Source organism: Mesoplodon mirus (assembly GCF_964341445.2).
Source record: "Mesoplodon mirus genome assembly, chromosome: 12".
Classification (NCBI taxonomy): domain Eukaryota; kingdom Metazoa; phylum Chordata; class Mammalia; order Artiodactyla; family Ziphiidae; genus Mesoplodon; species Mesoplodon mirus.
Genome location: NC_138988.1, coordinates 46228165 through 46235663, shown reverse-complemented (window position 1 = coordinate 46235663; position 7499 = coordinate 46228165). Strand labels below are relative to the sequence as shown.

Sequence of the window (7499 nt, the reverse complement as noted above, 5' to 3'; positions counted from 1 at the left end):
AGACTAAGGGCAGGGCAGCATCAGCTCAGCGTGCTTCCTAATGCCAATCGCTCCTTCTCAAGGTCAGGAGACACTGTCCAGCTGATCACACCATTTAAGACCTGAGGATGAATTCCGAGAACGCATAGTAATGTGTATCCTGAATTGCTCTCCCCAGTCACAGACAGCAATCCCCTCAGAAGGCATAAAAATGAGGAAGTGTGCTGAACTTCAAGGCTGGCAGGTGGGGTTTGACAGAGACCACCTAGGCTAGTCCCAGAATCAGGAGTATAAGAGAAATGTGTTAAATAATGAGGATTTGAAGAAGTAAATAGCACCCCTGCGTGGCCAACATTCCATATGGAAGCTGTTCTGTGCTTTGATTCAGCCTGGGGTTTTTCCTAACTGCTGTATCATGTCCTGGCTTCACAAGGGTGGAGAGAGGACTAAGACACATTCAGGAAAATGAGTACAGTTGTTCCCATAATCTGTTCCTCACCAAGATCTGTGGCTCTGAGCCCACTGTGCCTCTAGGGCCTCCTAGCTTCATAACAGGCATTAATTCAACAACCTCTTGCCATAGGCATTGTACAGATCTTAACCTGAGCAAGCCCCACCTCACTCCTTTTTTTTTTTTTTTGCGGTAAGCGGGCCTCTCACTGTTGTGGCCTCTCCCGTTGCTGAGCACAGTCTCACGACGCGCAGGCTCAGTGGCCATGGCTCACGGGCCTAGCCACTCCGCGGCATGTGGGACCTTCCCAGACCGGGGCACGAACCCGTGTCCCCTGCATCGGCAGGCGGACTCTCAACCACTGCGCCACCAGGGAAGCCCCTTTTTAAAAAATAAAAATAAATTTATTTATGGCCGCGCTGGGTCTTTGTTGCTGCGCGTGGGCTTTCTCTAGTTGCAGCGAGCGGGGGCTACTCTTCATTGCGGTGCGCGGGCTTCTCACTGCAGTGGCCTCTCTTGTTGTGGAGCACAGGCTCTAGGCGTGCAGGCTTCAGTAGTCGTGGCATGCAGGCTCAGTAGTTGTGGCTCGTGGGCTCAGTAGTTGTGGCTTGAGGGCTCTAGAGCGCAGGCTCAGTAGTTGTGGCACACGGACTGAGTTGCTCCGCAGCATGTGGGATCTTCCTGGACCAGGGCTCGAACCTGTGTCCCCTGCAACGGCAGGCGGATTCTTAACCACTGCACCACCAGGGAAGTCCCCCACCCCACTCCTATATTCTGCTCTCTGATCTTTCAGTGTGGGTGGGATTCATGAAACTGTATTTCTTGCCAGACTCCTGCCTTCCACTGTATATGGCTGTCTACCTTCTTGTAGGTTTCCTAAGCAATACGAGGACAGATGCCAGGACTTATTCACAAATGTAATCTTGGCACCTATCACGATGCTTGGCACAAAGAATGAGCTTAATAAATGTCTGCCGAATAAATGAATGTTGACGTGCTTGAACTGTCCAATATATGCTGTAACTACTGATTGCAGAAATCATTTCACTCACTCACTTGATCCAAGATTTATTAAGTATCTCCTATGTGCCATGAACTATATAAGGTGCCAGGGTGACAAAGATGACTAGAACATTATCCTCTGCCCACAAGGATCTCCAGGTGGGAGAGAGAAGGTGTGGAAGTGAATAATATGACCAGAGCTACCACAAAGGAATGAGCAGGCTGCTTGACACCTGCCTGAATAGGTGGGCTAAGGCTTCTGAGCCAGCTGACTGTTTGGGATGAGTAGCAGCTCTCTAAGTAGGCAACTCGGGAAGGGGAGGCGTTCTACTCAAAGGGAACGGGATGCTGTGCATGAGGCTGGGTCAGGGTCACTTTGCATTGGCCAAAACAAGTCTCATGGCCAAGCCTGACTTCAACAGAGTGTGAAGAGTAACCCTCCCGGGAGGCGCACTGCGAAGACGCAGCTGGTCGGCTCCTTTCCCCCTGGCGCTTCTGCCCAGCTCTGGCGGACAAGTCTCGACCTCGTGCGCGCCCCTCCCCCTCCCGGGACCGCTCCCTCCCCCTTCTCGACGTAGTCGAAGATAAACAATAGTTGGCCGGCGAGCGCAGAGTGTGCATCCCGCTGCCGCATTCGGCGGGCTGCGTGGGACCGGCGGGATCTCGGCCAGCCTGCCATGGCGGGGCTGTACTCCCTGGGAGTGAGCGTCTTCTCAGACCAGGGCGGGAGGAAGCACATGGAGGACGTTACTCAGATCGTGGTGGAGCCCGAGCCCACGGCTGAAGAAGAACCCTCGCCGCGGCGGTCTCTCTCTCAGCCGTTGCCTCCGCAGCGGTCACCGCTGGCTTTTCCTGGCGGCGAAATCTCGGGGAAAGGCCCGGCGGTGGCAGCCCGAGAGGCTTGCGACGCGCCGCCGGACGCCGGGGCCTCGCCGGCTCCCGGCTGCTGCTGTCGCCGTCGTTCCTCAGTGGCCTTTTTCGCCGTGTGCGACGGGCACGGCGGGCGGGAGGCGGCACAGTTTGCCCGGGAGCACTTGTGGGGTTTCATCAAGAAGCAGAAGGGCTTCACCTCTTCCGAGCCGGCGAAGGTGTGCGCTGCCATCCGCAAAGGCTTCCTCGCTTGTCATCTCGCCATGTGGAAGAAACTGGCAGAATGGCCAAAGACTATGAAAGGTCTTCCCAGCACGTCAGGGACAACTGCCAGTGTGGTCATCATACGGGGCCTGAAGATGTATGTAGCTCATGTGGGTGACTCAGGGGTGGTTCTTGGAATTCAGGATGACCCAAAGGATGATTTTGTCAGAGCGGTGGAGGTGACACAGGACCATAAGCCAGAACTTCCCAAGGAAAGAGAACGAATTGAAGCACTTGGGGGGAGCGTGATGAACAAGTCTGGGGTGAATCGTGTAGTTTGGAAACGACCTCGGCTCACTCACAGTGGACCTGTGAGAAGGAGCACAGTCATTGACCAGATTCCATTTCTGGCAGTAGCAAGAGCACTTGGTGATTTCTGGAGCTATGATTTCTTCAGTGGTGAGTTTGTGGTGTCACCTGAACCAGACACAAGTGTCCACACTCTTGATCCCCAGAAGCACAAGTATATTATCTTGGGGAGTGATGGTCTTTGGAATATGATTCCACCTCAAGATGCCATCTCAATGTGCCAGGACCAAGAGGAGATAAAATACCTGATGGGTGAGCATGGACAGTCTTGTGCCAAAATGCTTGTGAATCGAGCTCTAGGCCGCTGGAGGCAGCGTAGGCTTCGAGCGGATAATACTAGTGCCATAGTAATCTGCATCTCTCCAGGAGTGGGCACTCAGGGAGATTTCACCAATGGAGACGAGCTCTACCTGAACCTGACTGATAGCCCTTCCTATAATAGTCAAGAAACCTGCGTGATGACTCCTTCTCCATGTTCTACACCACCAGTCAAGTCACTGGAGGAGGACCCATGGCCAAGGCTGAACTCTAAGGACCACATACCTGCTCTTGTTCGTAGTAATGCCTTCTCAGAGAATTATTTAGAAGTCGCAGCTGAGATAGCTCGAGGGAATGTCCAGGCTGCAGTCATATCCTCAAAAGATCCAGAGCCACTTGAAGAAAATTGCACTAAAGCCCTGACTTTAAGGATACATGATTCTTTGAATAATAGCCTGTCAGTTGGCCTTGTGCCTACCAATTCAACAAACACCATCATGGACCAAAAAAACTTAGAGATGTCGATCCCAGGTCAAATGAAAGCTCAAGAAGTTGAAAGAACCCCTCCAACAAACTTCAAAAGGACATTAGAAGAATCCAACTCTGGCCCTCTTGTGAAGAAGCATAGACGAAATGGTTTAAGTTGAAGCAGCGGTGCTCAGCCTGCAAGCCTCCCCACAAACTCACGGCGAAAGAACTCTGTTAAACTTACCATGTGATGCAGACTTAGGGGCCAGAAGAAAATGGGAAATCCTTTACTTCACCAGCACAGAAAAACTGTTTGTGTTTGCTGAAATATATCTGGAATTTTTTTTTTCCAGACTTCTAAGAGGGCTTTATGAATTTGGTGCCGAAGCTGAACTTTTTTTAAGGGGACAAAATAAAAATAGTATACAGTTTGACTTTTTGGAATTCAACAGTTTTATCCTGGCCTTGTACTTGCTTGTATTATACCTGTGAATTTTGTAGATGTTAGGGTATAAGTTGCTATAAAATGTGTGTAAATTTGTATCCTTCACACAAACTCAGTCTCTTACACTGATACACAGTAAATGTAACAACAGGGCTAAAGGTTTAAAAAAAGATCAAAAGAATCTATTCGATTTTAGAAATACATTTAAACTTTTAAAAATGCTTATTAAGACATTTGTATAAGTCACGTGTGATGAAAGCTACACAACTTTTTAAAGTAAATTATGAAGCAAACTGGAAAAGTGATGTATTTTCATAGTGACCTGTGTTCCACTTAATGTTTCTTAGAGACAACTAGTGTCTTTTAAAAATTATTCTTTATTTCTGATTTCATAATTCAGAACTAAATTTTTCATAGAAGCAGAAGTGTTGAGCCATGCAAAAGCAGCTGGGTTTTAGTCTCCTTGTCCTAATTAAAATACTATGCAGTATCTCTTATTTCTTTCAGTAGCATTTTTTCTAAACATTAATCATCAGATTTGCTCACCAAATCTTTGAAGTAGAAGGAGGTAGGTTTGCCTAAAAAGATGCCCTTCTCAATCATCCTGGACATTCAGTGGCATTAGTGGGTCTTAAAAGTAGTTATATCCTCTTCTAGTGTTTGCATAAAATATGTGAAGTTTTTCTTGCTATGTCAATAACAGATGGTGCTGCTAATTCCCAACATTTCTTAAATTATTTTATATATCCTATGGTTTTCATTGATTATATGGACATGTTTGTTCATCGAACAAAATCAGTGAACTGTTAAAAAAAAAAAAAAAAAAAAGAATAACCCTCCCACAGAGAGAATAAGTGACTCTTTGGTGAATGACAATATGAGCTCATTGCCCATGTGAGCGGTCCTCCCCACAGACAGTAAACTCCAGGACTGTTTGATACAAGTCAACTTTTCCATTCGAAGATTGACCAGAGGGCTTCCCTGGTGGCGCAGTGGTTAAGAGTCCGCCTGCCGATGCAGGGGACACGGGTTCGTGCCCCGGTCCGGGAAGATCCCACATGCCGCAGAGCGGCTGGGCCCGTGAACCATGGCCGCTGAGCCTGTGCGTCCGGAGCCTGTGCTCCGCAACGGGAGAGGCCACGACAGTGAGAGGCCCGCGTACCGCAAAAAAAATAAAGATCGACCAGAATTCAGGAATTGAGGGGAACCTACAGAGTGTCTCTCACATTTGATGAGGCCAACCCACCAGGTACTGGCTTTATCAGTTTTCTCTTTGACCGAGAAGCCCTGTGATCTGGCCATGTTGTGTGTACTTTCCTTCTTTGTCCCATTCTTCAGAATAGGATAGTCAGAGAGAAGACCTGTCCATCTTTGGCTTTGTTTAATAGAGCTTCTATTACTACTGAGCTATTGCAACAAATACTGACATTCTCATCTGGTCCCTCAACAGTCACTCAGTATGCCCTCCTAGCTCCTCCAAACTCAGGGACATTAATAAAACCTTGCTCAAATCTCCTCTACTTGCTGCCTAAGAAACAGAAACTTTCTCAGAAAAGGCTTTGAGTCATCCCTCACGATCAATTCACATCCATCTACACAAGTCTTTAAGAATGAAGAAAAGTCCTTAAGAATTGAGGCAAAAGGTAGTATTATTTGTTCTCTTCTCTTTTGTATTCTTTTCAGGACAAGATCAGTCACAAGGATGGGGAATTAGAGAGTTGGATGTCTGTGCTCAAATCATCATATTAAGTTAAACATTTCTGAGTGGCATTTTAAAATATAAAATTTGAATTGGTCATACCATATCCCTATTGCCTACAAGTTGGTAGATGCAGTGGAATTTAGAAGGACGTAACCCACTTTCTAGCAATGTTAACAAATTTTGCTGTGTCAGTTCCCATTGTACTACAACACTCAATAAAGAAAAAATAAACTTCTAATTTTGTTATAATTACACAGGCTTTTCTGAGGTATCAATATGCCTGGAGCAAAAGCTTTATTAAAGTCAAATCCAGCAACGCGGTGCTCTCAGGACATTGTTTCAGGTATTATCTCAATAACCCTCCACCTTATAGTGTCCATTTGAGGGCTTCTCATCCATTCCAGTTGCTGGACTGGTGGTTGGTTCTCCTGGCATGGATGGCATGCAATGCAGATTCTATCACAGGGTGGCACAAGACTCAGGTGCCTAATTAGGTACCAGCATATTCTTGGCATTGGAAATATACTGAGGCATAGCCACTTCTCCTCACTAAACACTGTATTGCTTAAAATTAATTCAATTTTTAGCAAGTCCAAGCAGCTATCAGCTTCTTGTCATACATGCCTATCTCAACAGTTGGCTCTGCTACATAAACGATCAGATCTTCACATACACACTCGTTTAGGTAACATCGATTGCCAGCCAGCATGGTTCTCTAGCCTTCTTCCCCATCGCCAGGCTCTGATAAATTCTAAAGTTGCTTTCCCCAACTTTTCTGTCTTTTGTTCCTATTATTTTCTGTAAGTGTCTGACTCCTCACCAGTAAGGCCTCTGAGTAAGATCTTCAGCTCTGAGTATGGAAGGGAAGACAGAGGCTGCGACTGGCCCTTCCAGGCTCCGTGTATGGAGCCAGGTCACGGGAGGTCTTTCAGCGGCAGGGCCAGGAGTAGTGAAGAGAGAGAAGCCTGGGATACCTACCTCAAGAACCTAGAGTGGGGCACAAAACAGCAATAGGGGTAGATGAAAAACGAAAGTGGTGCAACCATGGTCACACGTGGAGACATACTCACTGAATTTGAATTCAAACCTCTCAGTATACCCCCACGTATTCATGTGTAAAATTCTGACACTAGGACTTCCCTGGTGGCGCAGTGGTTAAGAATCCGCCTGCCAATGCAGGGGACACGCCAAGATCCCACATGCTCCAGAGCAACTAAGCCTGTGCGACACGACTACTGAGTCTGAGCTCTAGAGCCCGTGAGCCACAACTACTGAGCCCTCGAGCCACAACTACTGAAGCCTGCGCACCTAGAGCCTGTGCTCCGCAGCAAGAGAAGCCACCGCAATGAGAAGCCTGTGCACCGCAACGAGGAGTAGGCCCCACTCGCCGCAGCTAGAGAAAGCCCATGTGCAGGAACGAAGACCCAACACAGGCTAACTAACTAACTAACTAACTAAATAAATAAATAAACATATTTATTTATTTATTTATGGGGAAAAAAATTGTGACTATAATAACCCCTTACTACAGAGAGCTATTATACCATTGAGATAAAGAATATAAACTCCACACAATAATACTTGGCTCATGTTAGGTGCTCAAGAAGATGTGGTGTACATATATATGAAATATGATGCAGCCATTAAAAAAATGAAATAATGCCATCTGCAACAAAATGGATGGATGTAGAGGTGATCAAACTAAGTGAACACAGTCAGACAAAGACAAATATCATAGGATAACACTTATA

The 7499-nt window shown here is 46.9% G+C and overlaps 1 pseudogene across 1 annotated transcript; it reads left to right on the top strand.

Moving 5' to 3' along the window:
- The first annotated feature begins 1189 nt into the window (after positions 1-1189).
- Positions 1190-6858, top strand: LOC309813272 (protein phosphatase 1D-like; annotated as a pseudogene). The gene has a single exon. The product of its transcript is annotated as a protein phosphatase 1D-like (transcript).
- The last annotated feature ends 641 nt before the right edge of the window (positions 6859-7499 follow it).